The sequence below is a fragment of the Rhineura floridana genome, chromosome 9 (genome assembly GCF_030035675.1).
Source record: "Rhineura floridana isolate rRhiFlo1 chromosome 9, rRhiFlo1.hap2, whole genome shotgun sequence".
In the NCBI taxonomy this organism is placed as follows: Eukaryota; Metazoa; Chordata; class Lepidosauria; order Squamata; family Rhineuridae; genus Rhineura; species Rhineura floridana.
The window spans coordinates 32,994,728-33,019,482 of record NC_084488.1 but is presented as its reverse complement, the minus strand read 5'-3'; the positions used below and the strand labels follow the sequence as shown (position 1 = coordinate 33,019,482).

The 24,755-nt window shown below is 41.9% G+C and overlaps 1 protein-coding gene across 10 annotated transcripts in view; it reads left to right on the top strand.

Moving 5' to 3' along the window:
• DLC1 (DLC1 Rho GTPase activating protein) overlaps positions 1-24,755 on the top strand; it is a 357,215-nt gene that overhangs the window by 212,761 nt on the left and 119,699 nt on the right. The window contains exon 1 of one of the 10 annotated variants that reach the window (XM_061585385.1): positions 11,338-11,358. The exons of the other annotated variants lie outside the window; for them this stretch is intronic. The gene's annotated coding sequence lies outside the window, so the exon portion shown is untranslated. Of the gene's footprint in view, positions 1-11,337; positions 11,359-24,755 lie in introns of those variants that run through there. 10 annotated transcript variants of the gene reach the window in all.

Genomic DNA, 24,755 nt, shown 5'->3' with positions numbered 1-24,755 from the left:
TTTTAGTTCGCTCTTTCCCAATTAAAAAAACACACTTTTTTGCACCCGCACACGCAGCGGTAAGACCCCTACATTCTTTTCGCTTTTTCAAAGCTCTGCCTCTAAAACCTCCCCCTATCAACCAGTTGGTCAGCAAAAAAATGATGTATGCTCCTCTCCCCCTTTGCAACGAAGCACAATATGGCTGTAAAGGAGTTCTCGCCGTGGAAGGAAAGGGAGGAGGGGGGTGGTCGGTTTCAGCCTGCCTCCGGAAAGCTTTGTCAATTTCATTCTACTTGCTGGTGTTTTTGCTTCAAATCATTTTGCCATGGGAAGGAAAGGGAGAAGGAGGGGGGGTGACACATTTCGTGCTTTTTTGGAGAAATAAGTGCAATTGCCAGCATGTGTATCTCCTTAAATATCCATAAAGGCAGAAAAGCATACATTCGTTTAAGCGTAATATCGCAAATACAAACAAGAAAGGGGCTGCTGGTCGGTTTCACGCCTGCCTCTGGAAAGCTTTGTCAATTTCATCCTACTCGCTGGGGTTTTTGTTTCAAATCATTTCCCTGCGGGAAGGAAAGGGAGAAGGAGGGGGGTTGACAGTTTCTTGCTTTTTTGGAGAAATAAGTGCAATTGCCAGCGTGTGTATCTCCTTAAATATCCATAAAGGCGGAAAAGCATACATTCGTTTAAGCGTAATATCACAAATACAAACAAGAAAGGGGCTGCTGGTCGGTTTCATGCCTGCCTCTGGAAAGCTTTGTCAATTTCATTCACACACCCCTCCTTCTCCCTTTCCTTCCTGCTGCCAAATGATCTGAAACAAAAACTCCAGCAAGTAGAATGAAATTGACAAAGCTTTCCGGAGGCAGGCATGAAACCAACCAGCAGCCCCTTTCTCGCTTGCTGTGCATTGCAGATCTCACCCAGAGCAGCCGCCCAGTTTGCAGGCTGGCAAAAAATGAAATGCATCTGCGCAGTAGTTGCAGACCCCCCCCCAACACCCCACCATTGTGATGATTGGTTCAATTTGCCCGGGCTTATTCTTGCACATGCGCAAAAGTGCAGATACGTGATTGGCTGGAATGAGGAGAAGGGGCAAGGGAAAACGCCCAAGAACCACCCATCAGCTGTAAAGTCCGCAGTATTGCATCCTACCTCCTGAAGGCACAGCGGATGATTCCCGATTTTAAACAGCAAATCGCATTTTTGCCGGTATTGCAAGGAGCGGATTTAACCCGCGAAAATGCGTAACAGTGCGAGACGTCATTTGGATGACCGAAAAATAATGAACACACATAGTGGGCGTGTCACACATTTTGCAGTCATTTGGATGAGCCCTAAGAGTTCTAGAGAGCTCAAAAGCTTGCACACTATTTGTGGCATTTTGGTTGGTCCTAATAAAGGTATTGCCTAGCTGTGGGTTTTGAAAAATTTGCTTATAAGGCATCCTGTATTATAAGGTCACAGTTAAATCCTTCAAACAGGCCATTTGAAAATTGAAACCAGAAGTTTCTGTTCCTTGCAGCCAATACCAAGTTTTGTTTTTTTACTAAGGCTTTCAGGAATTATAGAGGTCACCGTTTTGTGTATGTTTGGGCTGTTTGACTCAATGAGCTTGTGATGTGGCCTGGTGGGTGGCAATGAGCACATTTCTTTCTGTTTTATTGGGCTATCATAGCAAAATGTGATCTCGCACCACCACTGAGCTTCAGTATCAGCTAGTTTAAGATTAAATTCTCTGTGGAGAGAGCATTCTAGTGCTTTGACACTTGTGTTTAAGAGATTATTCCTTAAGCATAGCCGGTTAATTATTAAATTCAGCTGATAGATATTATACCTATATGTGTGCTCACTTGTTAATAAAATGCCTGTTCTAAATTATTACACTGAATATGGAAGACAATACGTGGCCTCTTATCACTAACGTATTTGCATGTGTGGACTGACCACTTATTTTCTCTGTGTGATGCTTCTCATGTGCTAGATTCTGTGGAGAGACCTCAGAAGCTGCATAAAGATGCAGCCCAGAAGGTACAGTTGCCACTTCTGTGATCATGGCAGCTAGGCCATTCAGTATATTTTCCATATGATTGTGGGAATGTGCATGACCCAGAATTGTTCTACATGCTTAGTAAGGAGACGGTTTTGATTATGTAAATTGGCCCTTGGCTGAAACAATTTCCAGTTCAGAGGGAAGAATTGACTCTTAATATTATTAATAGGAACTAAGGGCAAAACCACATGTTGCATTAATAAGGTGGGTTGCCTCTGAGTTCAAGGTTTTTCTTTCACAAACAGCCAGTGCAGAGTCTCTCTTGTCAATTTCACAGCATTTGTGATTAATTTCTTCCTGGAACAGCAGCAACAAAGGTGCAGGAACTCTTCCTGGAAAAGGATGGCAGACAAACTTCCTACCTACAGCACTGGCTATCAGAAACTCTAGTTAAAGAGAAGAGTGACTTTTTCCCTCTCTGGAACATTTTATTGCTATATCAGCTTGGGACATGAATATCAATGGCAGTGGGTGGCACTCTTAATGGCCGGGATGGTGAACTCACAGGCAGGATCAGGTCCAACAGCATGCCAGCCCCTGACTGAATTTACTGGGAGCAGATCAGATAGGGAAAGAAAACTTCAAAAGGCTCTGCTCCCAGAGTGCAGTGCCATTTGAATTCCACCCCCTCAAATCTCAAGGAAGTCTTTTGAAGCTCCCTGAGATGGGGGCAGGCAGAAAGCTCTCCTCCAAGCCCACTGACCTCTACCCATAGGCCTGCACTGGGAAGAAAGGAACTGCTCTTAGCACAGCACTGCAATGGGAAGAAAAAACCATTTGAGGTAGACATTTCCTTCCCCATGGCAGTGCTGGGCTAGGAGGAGAGAAGCAGTGCTGGAATGGAGAGGAAATGTCCCTCACGCTTCTGCTGATCTAAATGTGTCTGTGTGGTTGTGCATGCATGTGCAAGTGTGCATTTGCTATGCCCACTTTAGCCATGCTGGCATGTGGTCCTTGGAAGGAGGGTGGACTCTCAGTTCAGCCCTTAGGCCGAAAAAGGTCAGCCTCCCTTGCTTTATAGGGGAAGGGTTTTTTTTAATATTTCTCCATCAGCGAACACTCTAGTTCAGGAGGAGTGAAATTTCCCCAATATAGCTCTCTCTTCTGTAGTCTGCAACACATTGTGTGGGGAATACATGTATACAATTAGAAAGGACTTAAGCTGTCAAGTAGGTAGCATTAACAACAAATTGCTTTTTTATTATTATCTAGGAGCACCCTACCTCTTAGGGGTTTGTAAGTAGTTAGTAGCAAGTAGTTAGTGTAAAGCATCTAATTAGGGTGGACCTCAGGAAGCACGTGAGGTGCCAGAATTGTGCTGGGTGAAGGATAAGTAGTGTCTAGAATTAGTGAACTGGAGAGTTATAAAGGCTTTAAACAGACTTCTGAGAAAGGAAGCATCATTCAATTAAACCAGAAATTTAATTTCAGGCAGCAAAGAATGGCCTGCATTTAAGTGTACAAAACTACTGTGAACAAATAATCTCTCTGCCTGCTTCTCGGAGTATCTTTTTACTTTCGTATCTGGCTTATTCAGATATTTAGTATAATTTCCATATGCTTTACATGCTGTTTTCATGAGCAACTTTATATTTTAAGGAGATTCCTTCCACACTTGAAGAGGTAGTGCAGCATCTGGATAGAAAGTAAGTCTTGGGTGGCAGGTGTGGGGAGTGGTAGAAAGTGAAGTGAAAATACTGTTTTATAACTGGAGACTATTTTATATGTTGCTCTAGTTAGTACTTCATGCCCCAACAATGCAAAAATAGTGCTCCATTTGCAGATGCAAGCTTTAATACAAGGAATGCAATCTTATGTGTACAAATGGGGGGGGGCTGTATGGAGAGAAACCCCACATCGGTGTATAAGATCATAACATGTGCCTATATAGTAAATACATGTGGGGTACATGAAGTTTCCCACATGAAAGTGCCTTCCATGTGTTGGTTTTTATGGTTGTTGAAGTATCTCCTACTGCTGAGCAGTGGCGTCACTAGGGTTGGTGTCACCCGGTGCGGTAACTCATGGTGTCACCCCCATGGACCTCCTCCCATACCAGACCATGCTGAACTACAGCTCCCATCAGCCCCAGCAAGCATGCCCAACGGGATAACAACGGGAGTTGTAGTGCAGCAACAACTGGAGGGCCAAAGACTTCCCACACCTGGACTCAACAGACCTGCTGGGTTTGTCTTTTCTTTCTCTCGTTTTGAAATTCCACCTCAGGATAGAAAGATTCCGAAACACACATCTTTGCTTTGCTAGTGAAGTACAAGGTGTACCTTTTTGGACCTGCGAGGCCAATGCAAACTATGCCACAACCCTCTATCGCCAGAACAAAATGTACCGATGGTATCTTAAAGACAAAAGCATTTGAAAAACATAACCTCTGGTCCTGCCCCTGCCATGCGGCTCCTGCCTCTGTGGGATCTTCCCCCTTCAGCCTGCAGGGGTGGGGGGGGCAGGGACTCTTTCCCCTGGGCAGGAGGGAGAGTTACTTGACCTGTCTCAAGAGACAATAAAGCCACATCCCTGACAAACCACTTGAGGCCACCTGCAGAGAATTCTTGGGACGGGCCCCCAAGGTGCGCAGAGCCACTTTTATGCTCACACAGCTTCTGCTGTGGCTAGTCGCCAAACACGGGTGCAAGTCAGTCTGGGAGTGCACAGGTATCTGCCCAGTCTGCTCTTCCTTTTGTTCCAGTCCATCATTGCACCACTTCTGAAGTCGCTTCCAGACAACCTGTTTTACTGAGCATGCATCCTGATTTGTTTGCACAAGGTTTGTGGGGAGGCAACAGTCTGCTTCAGCAGGTGCACAGAATGGTGGAAAGAGTCTGCGCCTGTCTGCATGGACTGACGGAGATGGAACGAGGCGTGCCAATGTCTCTCAGTTGCCAGAGAGCAAAACAGAAACCACCTCTGCAAAATCATAGTTTAGGGCTGATCAAAAACTCCAGAATGCAACAGCAAGAGGTTCATGAGCACTTGCCGATGGGATCATATTACATCTGACGCACAGTGCCTGCATTGTTTACCAATTTGTTTCCAGGCATAATTTGGAGTGGTGGTTCTTACCTTTAAAGCCCTAAATGACTTGGGTCCAAGATGCCAGAGACACTGTCATTCTCATTAAGATCTAGCAGGGAGTCATTTTGCTGTTGACTGGGACAAGAAATAGGGCCTTCTTAGTGGCTGCAACAGTGCTGTGAAATATCTTGCCCCATCAAGTTCAGATAGCTCCACCTTTTGCCAGCTTGTAAAGACTTTTTTTTTATACCAGCTGGCTTTTAATTTGTCAGGCTGAGCTGATTTTATTTGATGTGCCTGTTCTTGTCAAGTTTGCTGTTATTGTCGTTATCTTTTTAATTTGTGACCATCAAATTATGGATGTAAGCTGCCTTCCATAACACATATATATTAGAAAGTTGAGTATACATGATGGCTGTAATCACTAGTCACTAGATCATCAAAGCATTTCTGGAGGGGGAACAGGTTGATCTGCCAATCGGTTGCAAAAGCTCTTTGAAGTTGAATTAAAAAACAAACACTTGAGCTGATCCCACCAGATATTACAGTAAAAAGGGGCAAGGTTTGGTTAGCGTTGTGTGCCCGTTTTCAGAAGAGACAGATGGAGATTCACTGGAACTGGCAGAACAGTGAGTGTGTTTCTACCTTTTATATACAATAGTCAATACAATAAATAAAATAAAATGTTACATTCAAACATCCAGAAAAGACTTGTAACTTGGAAATATGTATTCTCCTTATGAGTGAAACTTGGGGCAAAGTTTTTTATATACTTTGATTGAAACTCATTAAGGGCAAGAGGAAATTATTTTGGGAATCAGAACTGTCAGTTGGTGGTGATCACGACTTTCAAAATTAGAAGTATGTTTGCGATTTTTATGTACTTCTTTTTATGAAACAATAAAGTTGTTTAAAATAAAATAAAAACTAGAAGTAAACCTGAAGAGCTACTGACAATATCCTACTTCTCAGTTTAAGAATCAATTCTGTTAAGATGTCTGTTAAAGAGTATTGTTTGAACTTTGAAAGATGGAGTGTGTAAGTCAAAGCTTGTATCACCCTGACATTGGCGGGAAGAGCAGAAAATAGAGAGTTGGTTTTGAAAAAACAAATTATCTGTTTGAACTTTTAAAACTGCAGTTCTGTGCACACTTACTTGGGAATAAGCCCCATAGGCAGGCCAGATTGCTGAGCAAATATGCCCAGGATCAGGCTGTACATGGGCCATCTAATTGTCCAGTCACAAAGGTAATACTGAGTCACCAATAGTTTGTGTACTTTAGCTAATAAATATTTTAATACTAATTTGAATCTAAACAGGGCCAGGGCTATTTTTTTAAGGTAACTTAATAGTGGTTTGGCAAACACCAACAGATTGGCCTGAGCCTTTCGTGTCCATGTCTTTCAACCAGCAACTTATTTGAGGGGGAAAGGGGAGGGCAGGAAAAGATAGATAAATATAGAACGTAGCTTTAGATATGGAAGTCCAGCAGTCGGCGTAAAGGAGTGAACTATGGGCTATAAACAGCATTGGCTGGATAGCAGGGGATCACTGCGGCTTGCAAACCAAAAGGATGAGGTGGAGTGGAGGGAGGGGGGAATAAAAAGCTGATCCGGTGCGATTAGTGAACAAATGGCCTGCTGCAAATCTGCACATCGGCCTGATAAATATAATATCCCAACAGGCACAAGCAAGAAATGCAGACAGCAATGCCTGACAGCAGCCTCTGTAAATAAAAACGAGCACGCCTCCGTTGGGAAAGGAAAACCGAGGGGCAACTCTCGGAGAGAAGAAGCAGCGGCGGCAGCAGCATCCATTAACTTAACATGCAGTCAGTATGAGCTCAGCAAAAGTAGAATGAAAGAGAATTAGTGGAGCTAGACAGACGACAGTGAAGGAGCTAGAGACTAGCCGGCCATGTCTACCTGGCATCAGTTTTGTAGATCCTCTGGGGGATTCGTGTGGTGCCTCCTTGTGCCTCCAACAGCACATTTATTTGATCTCTGCTACCCCCAGTGACGCTGCCCACTCCAGGGCGGCTGGAGGAGGTGGATTTCCTTAAGGTGGATCTCTGTGCTCTTCCCCCGTGTGCCGCACTGCTGGCGCCACCTTCCACATGTTGTTACAGCAGGCAGGGCAGCTCTCTGCCTGCCGCTTCCTGGCGGCGGTGCCTAGGGTGGGGGATAGCTCTGGGTGTCACCCCCATCTCGTGGTGTCACCCGGTGCGGCCTGCACCCTCCACACCGCCCTAGTGACACCCCTGCTGCTGAGAGATGGTCTGCATAATGCTAAGCATATAAGTAAATCCTGAACAATTTAATAGTACTTACTCTGTAGAAAGTTTAAGACTGCTGTCTTAGAATCTGTTTGCAACTTAGGGTATGTCTACGCTATGCTCACTTACAACTGAATTCACTAGGATTGGCTTTTGAGTAAACATACCTAGGACTACACTGTTAATGTGGTCCATTAGTCATTCCATCTTCCTAAAGAATCCTGGAAATGTCATTTCTTGACAGAGCAGGGTCCTGGGATCTCTAGCAGAGAATTCTCACCATCTTTTAAAAAAACTACTATTCCCAAGATTCATTGGGAGAAGCCACAATAGCTGAAGCCAACTAACAGACGTTTATAGTATAGATATGCCACTTAGAATTTTAGATAACTTCAATCCTTGTTACTGCAGTTCTTTAAAATACTGTATATTATAAATGGTGCGCAAGTCTTTTTCCTTTGCACTGTCCTCGAAATACTGTATAATTGAAGACTTAGATGAAAAATAGAGTAAGAAATATAAAACTTTTCAACAGAAGTCACTAGCCTGTCAATAGGTAATAAGGAAAACAAATAGCTGATCATTTGACTTTCTTTTTTACTTTCCCCAAATACTTGAGAGGTAATAGTAAAACTGAGAATTCAAGGAACTTGGTATTTAGGCAAAGGCCAACAAAATAGACAAACAGGAAGGAATGTAAACTAATCTAGTTTTTCCTGTCTTTAATCTGTTTGTTCAAAGATTCCTTACATCAATTTCCCTCTCCATACAGTGGCTAGCACATATAATTAAATTAGAAAATGCATGGTGGGAGTGAAAACTTCACTGTTTAGAAAACCCAGCAAGTTACTTTTTTGTTTGTAAGTTGGTTGCATTTAAGTAAAAATACAGATTGTAAAACTTCCATGAAACTGTGTTTTAAGAACCCTGAATCAAAGGGACTGTTTTGCTTAAATATGAGGGTAACTTGTTCTGCTGAGTGTGGGGCTGCCAAAGAAAACTGGGCTAAGTTCTCTCCCAAGATATGTTAGGATCACTTTCTCTGTGACATGACTTCATCCAGTGTCATGATACTCTGTGTCATGACTCCATTAGTGATGGAGACATGAACAATAATATAACGTAGGCAAGAAAATAACCTTCAATTCTGGAAGACCTACTCCCTAAACTGGGAGTTGTTAATATACAGGGCAAGGGTGTGTGTGTGAGGCTGCTTATATTTCCTCTTGGGGAGTGATTGTTTATTATCTTCTGCACTTGTGGAATACCATGCCCAACTCCGTGCACCATCTTAGACAAATTGGAATAGGTTCAGAAGAGTTCCTCCTATGAGGAAAGGTTGACGGAAGTAGGTATTTTTAGCCTGCAGAAAAGAAGACTGAGCAGGGACATGATAGCACTCTTCAAGTACCTGAAGGGCTCCCACACAGAGGAGGGCAAAGTCAAACACTTGCTCTACGGTGCCCCAGAGAACAGAACCAGATGTAATGGCCTTCAGTTATAGGAAGGTACATTTTGGTTGACAAAACCAAATTTCTTGGTAGTAAAAGTAATTAGACCATGGAACCAATTCCCTAGAGAGGTTTGATGGACTCTTCCTCCCTGGAAATCTTCAAACAGATGCTGAACAGCAATCTGCCGGGATGTTGTAGTTCTAGATTGTCTGCGTCAAGCAGTGGGTTGGACTGGATGGCTTACAATGCCCCCTCTAACTCTATAGTTTTTATGACTCAGGCTCATCCTCTTTTATTATTGCTTTATTCAGCCTTAACATCAGGTTCTTAGTCATGGATCAAATTTAGTCCAAGGCTAAAAGTTGTTATGGTTAAAATGAAGAGAACCCGTTATTGTAAAGGGATTTGGATACTGTTGGCATACTTGTTTTGAACACAACCGCCTTGCCTCAGCTATGAAACTGAATTCTGGGTTTAGCTCTGTTCAGGAATCTTGAGGAGATGGAGAAGGAAATCTAGAGATCCTTATTCCACTTGTGGAGACTGCTGATAACCAGCCTGGACTTTTGTCATGCGATTCTATAACTAAGCAAAACCCTGCCAGGAAGGAAATCTCTTTGGTAAGGAAGGAAGAGGAGCAATGCACAAACAAATCAGAGCTTTCTAAGTATAGCTGCAAGTAAATTAAGGCCATCCTGTGATGTAGTCACTGCACCATTAATTTTATACTGCCAAAAAATAAAAAAAGAAGAGCAAAGCATGCCTCAGCTTGCCTCCCATTTACGTGTCCATGAATATGCTTCTGAAATTCAGCCTACTAGCATTTATGGAATTTGGACACCACCAGTCCTTAATAAGCATCATGAATATGTGCCACCATTTGTCCCTTGCAAAAGTAGATTCTTTAACCAGGGAAACTGTTCAGGGAAGTCCTTAACAATCTCTTCTGAATGCCCATAGGCCAGGGGTGGTAGGAGGTGGATCACAGAATGCAAAGAATATGGAGAAAGGAGTGAATCATCTAGCTCAGTGTTGCCACTGACTGGCAGGGAGTCTTTCGCAGCAGTATCTGGAGATACCTGGGATTGAACCTAGGACCTTTGCATGCAAAGCATGTGCTTTGCCATTGAGCTATTATCCAATTCAAAAGGGTGGAGGGAAAATTGAGGGGTTTCCATAGAGATGAAAAGCTGAGCCTGGAGGGTCTGCTCGACTTGGCCACTGTCTCACACAGTGCTGGTGTTGAGGGGATTGATTAGCCTAGTTGCCTCCTAATTCCTGTGATATTAACCCCTTAAATGCCCTCCAGCAGAAGGGCGTAAGGAATGAGTAGTGGCAGCAGCTCCAAGCCAGGTTGGATCATGGAGGAGCAAAGGAGGAAGAGGAGGCTTCCTTGCATAGTGTGCTGTGCTGCAGGACAAACAGCAGGGACTCGGTGGCAGCAGTGGGGGCTCGGGAGCCATGGCAGGAATGCCCCTAATGCATTATAGGCAGAGGTTTGGGCATTCCTTCTCTCTGTGTGTCTCTCTCTCTCCTGTCTGATTCCTCTGTCACACCAGTATTTCTGTTCAGGTTTTGTTTTACTTTAAAAGGGTGAGGCCAAGAGGGAGCAGGAGTGTGGTTTGAGGAGGAAAGCAAGAGGGCAAGGGGTCCTCTGATAGCCTTTGCCCATGATTCCCCAGAAACCTGGATCCGGCCCTGTCTCTTCCCTCTTGTCCCTCATCCTCAACCCCTCCTGATGATGCTTTACAACAGAGAAGGATCAATCACTTCTGTTATGTAGGTGTATATAACAACTGGTTTAGTTTGCCCCTTCATTGCTACCCTTCCGTCACCTTGATAAGTTTCAACAGTCTTACATAGGAATTGAGCTATCTAAAGTGGATTAAGGATTTATTTGCAACAGATTTATACACTCTGCCCAAGATCCATATCTACTTTCCTTCTGTCTTCTGCACATTGGCTGACCTCTCCATTCCCCATGCATTCGCTAATGCTTCCAGCCCACAGTTGTTTTCATGTGTGAAATATTTTATATGTCCACAGAGCCTGAAGCCATTCCAAAGATTACATAATAAAGATCATGGGAATTTGGGATAAACTGGATACTGAAAGAAATCACCTCCCAACTGTTCTTAGGAAATCTCTCTCCTCTCTTTCACCCTCCCATGCCTTTGTTTCTGTTTTTACCCCATAATAGAAACCCATTCCATATTGATATCTCAGAGCTATGTGAAAAGTAATGAAGTATAGTCTACTTTTGGTTGAAGAATTACATATTTTAGTTCTAATCCACATGCTTCCAGCATGCACATATTGCTGCATGCAATGACCTATGCATGCATACCCACCAGGCACAGAACTAGTGTGATAATGAGCTTTGATAGCATCAATCACTTATTCAGAGTGGAATCTGAGATCAGGATCATCTTCCATCAGTGCACTGCCAGCCAGCCTTCCAGAAGCTTGGGATGGATTCCCACCCCCTACTTCCCCAGCAGATCATCCTTGTGCAATTGAGGCAACTCCATCAGAAAGTGGAGTAAAAAAAGGTTAACAGGTAAAAGACACATCTGATTACTCCTGGTGATTTCTCTTTCAGAGTGAATAAGTGCATTAAAAGGAGAAAGGCATGCCTGTCAAGTAAAATTGTACCAAAAAGGTTCTTCTGCTCCTTTGAGGGTGGCTGCACAAAGTTTAATGTTTATAATGACTTTGAAATTAATTCTTACGGTATGAGTTTGAGTTTAAGGGAAAGGCTGTAGTTCAGCAGTAGCACACCTTGATTTGCATGCAAAAAGTCTCAGGTTCAATCCTCAGAATCTCCAAGTAAGGTTGCGAGCACACTAATCACCTACAGCAAAGTGTTTCCATTGGCCACACCTGGAGGGGCAACGGGTTGATCTGCTGATCCATTGCAAAATCTCTTGGAAGCATTTTTTAAATGCACTTAATCTGATCCCACCAGGTTTTACAGTAAAAAGGAGCGGGGTTTGACTAGCATCATGTGCCCGTTTTCAGAAAAGTGAGTTGAAGATGCACTGGGACTGGCAGAACCTAGATCTGGGAAATACTCCCATCACAAATGCTACCCTGGGCTCCTCCTATCAGTCTCTGATACTCTCTGAGATTAATAATAATTCTCTTATTCTAGGAACTATATCTTGCATGTAGCTTATAAAACTACTACTGTCCTCCCATTCTGTGACTTATAGCCAAGTAATTTAAGTACTGCTCAGATTCCTAGGACAAAATTCTATTCTAACTTCCTTACATTTCCCCTCTGACCTTTGGCAAAGTTGGTTACACTTGGTTTAGGCTGTGAAAGTGAGAGTAGAATGTGTCCTTTGTTTTGTCTAAATTGCCCCAGAGACCTTTGGCGTTACAGGACACGTGCAGTAACTACAGGGGCTTCATCTAAAATATGCACAGCCCACTGGTATTCAGACTGGCAGGGGAGTTGAATTCAGTGTCAGACAAAGGGCTTGTGCATTTCCCTCTATATGACCAAATAAGGTAAACAGTTGGTGTCAACTGTACACACCACTGCATAGAATATGAAGATATGATGTTTCTCTGGATGTGTTTTATCAGTGACAACTCAATAATTAGTATATTAGTAGCCAGCTTAGATACTACTTTTCAATAGTGTCTCAATAAGACATGATCTCTGTGTCTAAAGAAATCTGTAGCTATAGTTCATACTGTAACTGTACAATGAGTAATTTACTAGCGCAGCTGTTGAAAAAAATCCAAGAAAAAATAGACTGTATGGTGGTTCTGAACACAAACTGGGTGATGCTCTCCCTGACGTGATGCGACTACTTTCGTCACTGTTTTTCAGAAAGAGGAAAAGGGGAAAAGAGAAGGAGAAAGTTCTGTGTATGTGGTTAAACATTAAAAGTGAATCCCTTTTGTTGAGGTTAACGACAGTGGGTTGAAAAGACTGAGGACAACTTCACTAGGCAATGCTTTGAAATTTATTTTATTTATTTGTTTCATTTTGAAACGACACAGTGCTAGTGCATCTTGCCCAACGTACTAGAAAACAGACAAACATAGCAAACATGTTGTGAAGGTGATGGCAATAAGTATACTGAGTTATGACTGAAGAATATCAATTTCCAGTTCACCAGAAGGTGAACTTTTTCAGCCTTGCTTCTGGAACATAGGAAGCTGCCTTATACAAAGTCAGACCACTGGCCCTTCTAGCTCAGTATTGCCTAGACTGACTGACAGCAACTCTCCAGGGTTTCAGACGGGGAATCTTTCCTAGCCCCATCTGGAGATGCCATTGATTGAACCTGGGACTCTTTGCATGCATAGCATGCTCTCTTTTACTGAACCATGGCCTCCCCTAGGGGAAGTATCCTCAAACTGGTGTGAATTCGCTATTACACAAAATGCTCAAGAGTTGTTTTGTTATGTAAACATTTGTGCATTAATTGTGGGGTTTTGAGGGTCAGCTGTATGTTTCCATGATTTCCTTCTTATGATATCCATGGGTGGGTGGAGAAATCTTGATTATTTTGAAATTGTAGCACACGCTACCATCATTTTGAAATGCCTTCCTGAGAACCAAACTGGATATGTCCTGGAAGATCTCTGCTTTTGATCTCTGTATAGGAGAGAGATGGGCAGCCTCAGGCCTGGAGCTTAAATGCGGTCCTCCAGGCCTATCTGGCCCTTGTAATTCTCCCCAGGCCACACCCCTCACTAGGCCTGCTTTCTCTCCCAAATGTTTTTGCCTGGCCTTGAACTCTGAGAATGCCTCTTGCTTGCCTATGGAGAGGGGTGTGTTGAGTGTGTGTCATCTACAGTATAAAAAGTAAAATTTACATTTGTTGCTCCACCCACTGTTGCCTCTGGCCCCACCCACCACTAACATGTGACCCATAGAGGGCTGTCAGGCTGAAAAAGGTTCCCTGCCCCTGGTGTAGAACTTCTGTTGCTTAAAAAAAGAAAAATTATAAAGCTCCCAAAGGAGAGCCATTGGCTCACGATCACTGTGGCAGGGGAAAGGGATGAACCTTTTCTCCTCATTTTTTCTGACAGTTGTCTTCCCCCACCCTTGTACAAAGGTGCTATATGCCCCACAGTGGGAAACAATCACACACAGGTACCAAAGAGACAGCTAAAGTGATAAACTAGAGGGACAACATTAAAACTCAAAAATAAATGTCTTGCCTAAACTAACATTTCTCTTTCATGCACTCCCTGTATATATAGCTGAAAAACAACTTAAAATTTGGCGAGAAGAACTAATTTCATTTTTGAGGAAAAATCCCCTAGGATTAAAAAGCATTATTATTCTGCAAATCCAGCAAAGGGGGGTGGGAGATCCCCCATATAAAACGTTACTATGATGCCAACCAGCTATACCATCTAGTGCAACTAATATGACAAATTTTAAAAAATTGACTCAATTAGAAAATATTGAAGTACAAGGCATTGGGAATATGGCTTCTTAGACTAAAGGCAAACAAAATAATAATGCAAGCCAATACAAACCCATTCACGACTGCTCTGCTCAGGACCTGGGGCCAGGGGTCACAACAACTTGCACCTAATCCTTCTTCTTTAATCTCTTTATTTTTTTCATCAGGAAACCACATACCCACATACACAGACACCTACCAAGGCAGTGGTGGCAGGAACAAGGACTATTTCGCTTAAGAGATTTTTACCTCAATAAAGCTTTAATAAGAGAAAGAAATTTCAAACAAATAGTGGGTCAATCAGGATTTCAATGACTCTTCATGATTTCCTTTCCCTTCCAGAAACTAAAGCACAAGCAGTGTGAAATCTATTATCTTTTGAAAACATAATTGTTTATATAATTTACTTCTAGACATGTGGACAATTAATAGGACTCAAACATCAGTGGGAAGGGGATTGGTTGACGGAACTGGATGGGAGAGATTAGAAACAATTATGGAATACCCATTTGATACCCACTTCCATCAAGTTCAGGAAACAATGTTAAAAATTGCTCATCAATGGTATGCTACCCCAGTATACCTATCGCATGTGAACTATATCCTCTCTCCCAAGTGCTGGAGGGGATGTTGTTCATTTGGCACATACCACCATATGTGGTGGGCATGAAAAAGGGTTAAAACCTTCTGGAATGCCATTTTCAAAGAAATCAATCAAATAACCAAACAAGACATCAATCAAACTCCCAAACTTGCAATTTTAAATTTATTCATTGACTCTAATAAGAATGTACAATATAAGAACCTGATAAGCCATCTGCTCATGGCAGCGCGTCTCACAATTGCCAAGGTCTGGAAAGATCTAAAGGGTGCTTTGATACAATATTGATCACAGAAAGTATGTCATATAGCAGTCATGGAGAAATTAACATCCATTAAGGTCCGACAAGAAAGGGGTGAGTTGAAAAAAGAAACTTGCGTGAACTCTTGGTACCCCTTCATAATGTATGTAAGTCAAACAACACAAGGGTGGACACCACCAACACAATATGTGGCCAGCTGGAATGCCTATGCCACAAACTATTCGGATTAGAAAAAACTTTGAATGCCTAGCAATCCTTTGTTTTGTCAACATATTAAACATTCTAATAAATTATTTAAGTCCATTTAAAAATACACCATCACCTGGGGGAGGGAGGGGTATAGTTTAATGGGGATTTAATAAATATAAGATAGTCAACAAGTTTTATTTCTTATGTGCAGATCGTTTTTGAATACTGATCTTGTATCAAAGATAAGTAAAACTTCAAAATGTAATAAATTAGTATATATATATATTAAAAAACACATTAAAACTCAATTCATGGAAACTGATCAATCAACAGTAACTCTAAGATCCCCACACATCTTCCCACATCATTTCATTTGTTCATTAAACAAAAGGAAGGGGAGCATTCATTAAAGTCATTTGTGAGAGATTTTCCCTTTCTGAGTGAATGCTGTTCTGTTTGGCTTTAGGAGGAATCGGCAAACTCTTTCGGATGCCATTCAGCATTTCATCACTCCATCTCTTGTTTGGCCTTGCTGACATTATCAGGCCCCCCTCAGGTACGGTCCCCAGGGCTGCTCTCAGTAGCTGCTCTCGTTCACACTTCCCGGCCCTATCAATTAGCATGGAAAGGATTAGCAGACAGACTTCCCTTCCCTGTTGTACAGCATAGACACCTTCATCTAACCTTGGGTAGGTTCCTAAAAAACACATTTAATTAATGGGTATTCTGTTTGGTTTCTCAAGCTGAATAACATAGATTCTGGGGCAATTTTGTATGGATGTTGATTGCAATTAAGCTGTTTCCGTTTTATTGGATGCACTTTAGTCAATAACATGCAAGGATATGTATGTGTCTGCTGGCTTTGCTCTGCAGTACTGGTGACAAGACGTTGCACTGCCTGAAAGATGCTTTTTAGCGGCAGAGCATTTTGTTGATGGCATGTTAGGATGCAAGGGGTCATATGTGTCATGGGGCAATCTGTCTGGTGAAAAGAAGCAGTGTCCATATGCAAAGCCACGTCTAGGGCCAAATCAGACATGCTTCATTGAGCTGGTGTGGGTGTTGTGCTGGGACTGTGCCACTTCTGCTTTGAAAGCACCTCCACATATGTGTTGGGGCAGGGTGATATTTCATTAGGCTGGGAGAAATACATGGTGGTATTCAAAGGTCTGCTGTTGGATAAGCTCCTTTCCTCAATCAGCATATCTCTCCCTATGGAAGCCCACCTGGCATCTACACATCTCCTTTATTTGTGAGGTTCACAGAAGCTCCCCACATGATTTAGGAGCCTGATTATGCCAAGTTCTAAATTGCATGGGGAGCCTCTACAAGTAGGGGAGGCTTCCAGCTTCACTCAGTTACCCTCCATGAATTGGAGGGCTACAGGGATGGTAATGCAGGGGGCGGAACTTAGTGTGCTTATCCTTGCTCATGTGTAAAGTTTACACATGAACAGCATGACAGAATAGAGCTGTTGGCTATCTTGGAGTCCCTTTCTCAAAACGTTCCACCAAGTGACTTCACTCACATCTTTAAGTCGAAGCTGAAGTACTGGTGCCAATTGCTGTGGGAAGGCCAGGCCAAGAGTAGGCTTCTCAAATTGAAACCTTGTAGTTTGATTGTAATCAAATGCATCACAGAACTGAAAGTTAAGTATTACGCCTGGAGCCCCTACCCATCTGTGCCTATTAAGTGGGGAAGGCCAACCCATGTGTTGTGTTGTACTATTTCTTGTGCTGCTAGAGTCCTGCTAGAGTGCCCACAATTCTCATGTGTGAAGTTGGCCTTTCAGCTTACCCAGTTCCCAGATCTGAACTTAGGCTGGATTCTGGGTGACCTACAAGATTTATATGGGTTCCTGAATCCTTTTTGGGTGCTGTCCTGTTTTTGACATTCTTGAATTTATTAGGAACAAGTTGCTGATGAAAGAACTGTCCCATATTTGGAACATGTGAAAGACTACTGGCTGGTGCAATATGGCCTAGCTGTTGGTGTGCCATAAACTTGAATATACCCTTCTACCTACACTCAACCTGTTACGGTTGTGGCATCTCCAAATCGCAATGGTCTTCTATTAGCTAGCTAAATAAACCAAAAGTTGTAAATTGGTTTCTGCTGCAGCACTTGGCAATGCCCCAAAGACAACAAGAGCCTTCCAAGGGGCACCCAGAGTTTTATTTAAGAACATCCAGGTTCTTGTAAGGAAAAATGTGACTATACCTTTAAGGATACCTCCCATACTTAGTTGAGGAGATTAGGCCCAGGCAGTAGGCAGGGCTAGAAGGTAGAGTAAGAAAGTAGCTAAATGAGAGACCTGTTGGTACATATTTCTTCTTGTTCATTTCTTCTGACCTGCTCATCATTAAACTGAGAAAGTTACAGTTCTCATCATAATCCAGAGCAGCCAACATCTCTGCCCATAACAATTGCCCTACAAACGCAATTTGTATTGTTTAGCTATGGGCTGAATTGCCATAAGTCTGGAGGAGTTTCTGGATGTTTACACATACCATTTGTGTAACCAGAAGTAGAAGAGGGACCCATTGTAGTTTCTCATGCACATCACAGCTGTTCACATGAATAGATTTTATGGTGTGTTATCCATGCATAAAATTTAAAAAAATCTCTGTAGTTTCCTCACCATGGCTTGCCAACGTTTAACATGTGATCCTTATTAAAGCTTTACTGTGGAATGCCGACATATACATGGGATTATTTTTCCTGCCAGAAGTTCATATAGATTTATATGGATTTTTTTTAATATGCAGGCTTGACTTTTATATGTGGAAGACAGCACAGCTGTCATGTTGCTAATACACAGCTTTAATTGGTAACTGAAGGATGGAAAGGAATAAGCATTATTTCTGACCACTCTTAGCATAGAACCAACTGTCTCATCATATAACGAGTTACTCTCTGGGTAATTTGGCACATTGCTAAATATTTTACAGCCTGCTCCAACCACAACCCAGTTAAATTGGCTGCTAGATTCCTGTTTAGCTCAAGTGGTGTGGATTAACACCATAAATTACATAGCTCCCTGTCTGGCATCTGAAGAAGTCAGCAACAACAAAAGCATGTGTTATATTAAAACCCAAAGTTACATAATTCTGAACAACATCGGCCTCTTGTTGGAATCCCTCCCTCAATATATTATGGTTGTGGTGTCTATTATTTGCTAGCCAAATTAGCCAGAAGCTGTAAATGGTTACCAACCTGATAGAAACTTTTAAGCATTTTCTTTTTTAGAAGTTTCTAATTGCATTAGTCATCACCATATTATCTTCTGTCAGTTACCTCTGTGATTCCGCAAGACCCTACTTACACTTGAAGGTTGGTTGGTGGAGTAAGATGTGGAATCTGGCATTATGGAAAAGTTAACTCAATAAACTGTGCAGAGATTTGGTAAAGTCTAATACCTTTGCAAGTTTATGGTGCCTGCTTTTAGTATTCACCAACTGAGAGAGGAGCACTACATGAGCTTCAGATGCCTAGCTGTCTTTTTGATCTGGTATCATCAGTCATTGTGGAACTAGACTGTGATGATGATGATGATTTTCATTTATTCTTATTATGTTCATTTATTAATCACTTCCTATGATGCATCCAAAAGCAATTTCTGATATAATAAAAACCTATAGTAATTTTGTACATAAAAATAGTTAAAATAATTGGATATATAAACAATTTTCTAAAAAACACCCATATACACGCATGCATGCACACACAGAGAGAGTTTAAAACAACAACAGCACCTTTGGCTTGGTATTCTACTACAGAATATGGTAGATTTACTGGGACTGATACACAATCCCCAGCTATTGTATACTGAAGATTTTGTGATTACCTGTTGTGAGGTGTTTAATTTGTTTTGTAATATTGTTAAAATTCAGTTAAAAAAACAAGCAATCATACAGCAGATTTTACTAATGAATTGTGTTCCACTATTTGTCAGAAACTACTTGCATATTCAGAGCTTGGAAAAGTTACTTTTTTGAACTACAACTCCCATCAGCCCCAGCCAGCATGGCCACTGGATTGGGCTGATGGGAGTTGTAGTTCAAAAAAGTAACTTTTCCAAGCTGAAATTTATTTGAAATGAAATTTATTGTTACAGTCATTTGACCATTTCAGACAGACAAGATACAAAGACATATGTCATTTCTTTTCCAAGCTCTGATATAATTCTATTGACTTGTATCCCAGGAAATGGCCACAATCCAGCACTGGCCTAATACGGACAATATGCTAGCTCCCTGCAAACTACAATATGCAAAATAGGAGCAGGCTTGGGAATGCATCCAGTCTCTGAACTGAATTCTCTCCTTTCTTCATTCTCAGCATTAAGAATGATTTTTACACTGCTTGCATGCTGATATTAAGATCAGTTAGTGCTAACCAGGTTCCTAACCATTATTTGCAAACCCCCTTCAGATCATGGTTTTAAATTGCAAGGGAATCCTAGTTCATGTCAACCATGGTTAGGGTTAGTACAAACATGTGCAGCTGGCACAAAACACAGCAGCTAGGTTGCTTGTGGGAACAGACTATCACCGGCATATAACACTTTGTTTGTGGGCTACCAGTCTGCTACCAGTAACCAGGGCAAGTTCAAGGTTTTGGTGCTAACATATAAGGCCCTATACAGCTCAGAACCAGATGCTTGAGAGATTGCCTTATCTCTTATATACCCAGTAGGTCACTGTGTTCTGCAGGAGGGTTTCTCCTTTAAATCCCCAAAATATTAGAAGTCTGCTCCACAGTAGCTCAGAATAGACCTTTCATAGTGGCTGCCCCTGTTTTGTGAAATAATATTCCTGTCGTAATACAACAGGCATCCACCACCTGTACTTTCCAGAAACAATTGACTTTTTTTTCCAGCAAACTTTTCCACCTAGATCAGGTTTGGGGAACCTTTGGCCCTCCGGATATTGCTGAACTACAACTCTCATAATCACTAGCCATTGGCCATTCTTGCCAAGGCTGATGGGAACTGTAGTCCAGCAACATCTGGAGGGCCAAAATTTCCCCACACCTGAGGTAGATGAAAAGGCCTTTATTTTAGGTGTTCATTCTGTGTTGTTTTTAAACCTATACTTGTTTGTTCTTGCACTGTTTTAAAAAGTAGTACAGTAGGGCCTGGCTAATACTGCGGGTTAGGGACCAGGCCCCCGCTGTAAAGCGGAAATCGCCATAAAGCGGGGCCCCATAGACTATAATGGGCCGCGTCGAGCGAAAATGACGCCAAAATGGTGCGCGACAGAAAAAACAAGCGCTGTAAGAGCAGGGCCTTTCCCTAATTGAAAACTGCCGCATGAACGAAGCGCCATAAAGCAGAACGCCGTAAAGCGGGGCCCTACTGTATAGCAGTTTTTAATGATATGTCTGTAAATCGCCCTGGGACATATATATGGAAGGCAATTCACAAATTAGTTAACAACATAAAACAATGGTTAATTTCAGGGAGAGGATTCATTCAGGATAAGCGAGTAGAGAGGGAGAAGAGGAGGGCACATGCCCGATACTGGCTCCTGATTTGCAAACCAAAGTTTGCAGAAAGCCAACAATACATCTGCACAGAGTTAATCACTAGTCTTAAGTGTGCCTAAATTTATGTTGGATTGTGGTTGATGGCTTTATGCCTGAAGCTGTTATTTCTTCCTTGTGTGAAGTATAAAACAAACAGAAATCTTTAAGTACCTGAATGAAGATGTTGTGAATCATATGAAATCAGATTGGAATTATCCCATATCAATGGCCAACTATTTGTTTTAGTTATAAGCAGTTTGGGCAGCAATGAAATAAAAGTTTCAAGAATCTGCATCCTCAGCAAAATAAAGCACTTTGGTTCTGGAAATTGGAGAAGACCATGATTAATAATCCAGGAAAAGAAATTGCTTGGATGTTTCTGCATCCACAGCTATTTCTTTCTAGGTAAAAAGTCAAAGGGAAGGAGTTTGAGCTTTGCTCTGTCTACATTTATCGGCTAAACACACTCAGTTGGAGTTTGAAAGACAGAAACAAATAGCATGCTTAACCTTAAGAGACACTTGGGGTTTTTTGCTAATCTCGACCTGCCGCATAGCTGAAAGTGGAAGCCTTTGAAATGGTTTTACAAAAATGTTTACTTTTTATTAAAATTAGTGCTGGGGAAGATTAGCATGGATTCCCCTTTCCCTTTCTTTTTAACCTTGCAAACAGTTTAGTCACGAAGTGCAGCAGGTCGGCATGTTCTATTGTAATTATCGATAACAAGAGAACAAACTTCAAATATCTCAAGGGCTTTGCTCTACTCAATCCTCTCTTAATCAGCTGAATGGAGAACTGCCTTTCCCAAAAGATATGCAACCAACAGGTACTTTAAAAAAGTAAAATGTTAACAGTTGGCCATCTGTGAGTACACATGGACTTCCACTTCTCCTTCAACTATGCCTGGACCCAATATTCCTTCAGCACAGAAGGAAAGATACGAATTATTAGCATCACTATGGTTGAAGGGCGCAGGTGTCATTGCTGTGCATATTGAGATCACAGCTTCAGTCTTCAGGAACTCCTCCAAAGGTAGAATCATAGAGTTGTAAAAGGACTTGGAGGTCATTTAGTCCAGTGTTTTTAACCATGGGTCTCCACATGTTGTTGGACTATAACTCCCATCATCCCTGACCAATGGCTGGCTGGGGATGATGGGAATTGTAATCCAGCAATATCTGGATATCCAAGGTTGAAGAACACTGATCTAGTTCCTTGGAGGTACCCTAATCCAGATCATGAGATCTGCAAAGCAGGATGCTACAACTACCCCCGACAGGTGACCATCCAACCTTTGCTTAAATGCCTCCAGGAAAGGAGTACCCACCACCTCTTGAGGCAGTCTCTTCCACCGTCAAATATATCTTACCTTTAAGAAATTTCTCTTAATATGTAACTAAAATCTGCTTCCCTGCCATTTCCACCCAGACTGGCTTAGCTGATGTGTTTGCACCACACTAACCCGCCCGCTGCCTCGCCCCTCACCCTCCCAGTGAGCAACAGCAACCCACTTGGCAGGAAGCTAATGTAGCATCCCTTCCCTCCCGCCTTCTGCTGTCTGCTAGAGCAACAGGGAACAAGTGTAGTCATTCTACATGGCAGTCCTCCAGATATTAAAAGACTGCAGTCATATTTTCCCCTAATCTTTGCTTTTCCAGGTCACTCCTAACTATTAAGCTAGTAAATGCCTTTATTTGAAACTCTTCTAAGTAAGCTAAAACTTCAAATTCACTACCAGTGAGAAGAGGGTTGTTAGTAGTGCATTAAATGAATTGTTAGGTCTGTTGATGAGATGGGGAAATGTGGGGATTGGGGCTCTTCCTGTCTCTCTGCTCTTACTCAAGAGGTGAGAATCCCACCTTATTGCTGCCCCACGTTTCTGACTTAAAATTAGGTGAAGATTTTATATTTTTAAAAATCTGCCATTTTGCTTCTCATGTTTCATTTAACATCTGAAGTAGGGCATCATGGAGGATCACAGCAGCTACTTCTGTGGTTATAAAAACTGCATCTTAACATATCCACAGAAATCTTCCACGAGTCCCCACTTCAGATGTTATACCTCATCCGCATGAGTAGTTACTGTACTTGCGAGCCCAGGTGTAGTAAAAGCTGCCCCTGGATGAAGCAATGACACTGGTGGCCATTTCAAATCTAAGCTCAGCCATAGCTTCATTTGTTGGTCTTGGGAAAACCACAATCTCCCCACTGCAAAATGGCCTCAGTTCAGAGAAAATTAGTTGGGCTTGAGTCTCATTTGAGTTTCATAGTACATACTCTCCGTAACTTTTACAATAACCTGGATCAGGTAAGGCATATTATTACCCCCATGTTGCAGACAGAAGGCTAAGAGAATAATAATGGCATGTCTAAGGTAATATTGTGAGTTTGTGGCTAAGAGCAGGCACTTCCTGGCTCCCTTTCAGCCGCAACTCTAGATCAGCTTTTTGATGGAAAAAAATATTTTTCCCCAGCTAATGATGAAAACAAGCATACATTATTTGTGCATCTCTCCCTTTCATTTGTCCTTCCCATCACAAAGAAGATGAACATGTGGTCCTAATCTTTACATGTGGGCAGAATATTTAATATTGGCACTCTGCCTGTCATATTAAGTGGAACAATCCAAGGAATCAATAGAAATGCCTTCTATTTCTAGCCTTCTCAGTCTCCATAGGTCATGTGTACAGAATTTTTAATTGATTTTTCATTGCAATTTCATTAAAGGAAAAGAGAGAAAAAGAAAGAAAGAAAAGAAAAAAGGGGGAAACTCCATCAGCTCACATTAACGATAGATGGATTGGATGGATTGGATGGATTGGATGGATTGGATGGATGGATGGATGGATGGATGGATGGATGGATGGATGGATGGATGGATGGATGGATGGGATTAGATTTGAAAGCAACAAACAGAACTTCCGCCAAGCTTGCCCTGGATCCCTATAAGGATTCTGTTAATCACCTAAAAATATATGCACTTAATTGTGGTTAACAAAACATAGGTTTTTATTCTACCAAAAAGTTTTGGCTTCCGCCTTCATCAGCTGCTAACATACAAATGCTGTTGCCAAGCTTTGAGGAGTTACAGAGCTTTGAGGATGGAATGCTCAAAGGGGCTTCATTTGCAGAAGCTAAGTAATGTTTGTACTGTCCTCCAGATGAAGGCCATGTGGCACCAATGTGTCCAGAGAGTATATCCAAAAGTTCTCCTTCAACATGATGTCCTTCTCACCATTGAAAACAACAACAGGCAACAACTTTACATTCAATGGAGAACACTACCTGCAACTACAAGGCACGGCTATGGGGACTCACATGGCTCCATCATATGCAAATCTATTTATGGGCAAACTAGAATAAGTGATCCTCAGAAAGGCCATTAACAAACCACTTATATGGCGGTGATACATTGATGACATATTTATGGTCTGGACAAATGGTAAAGAGAGTTTAGAACAATTTAAAAATTACATCAACTTCATCCATCCATCTGTTAAGTTTACATTTAATAGTTCAAATGATAATCCACCCATCCCTTTCTTGATGTCCTTCTCACCATTGAAAACAACAAAATAGCCCCTGATCTCTACAGCAAACCCACTGATGCCCACACCTATCTAAACTGGAAATCCTGCCATCCTAAGCATATAAAGAAAAACAATGTGTATAGCTTAGCTTTGAGAATCAAATTTAGTTGCAACAATGAGGATAAATACCAGAGAAGGATCAGTGAACTTAAAGAACGCCTACTTCTGAGAGGATATCCTCCACATTATTGATTTCAACATCCACCGAGCCTCCATTCTATCCAGAGAAAACCTCCTCCATCATAACGAGGTATCAAAGAACAACAGATTCCATTTGTGGTAGATTTCCATCCAGCATCTCCTAACTATCACCAAGCAATCAGGGAGAGCTACCCATTGCTAGCAAAC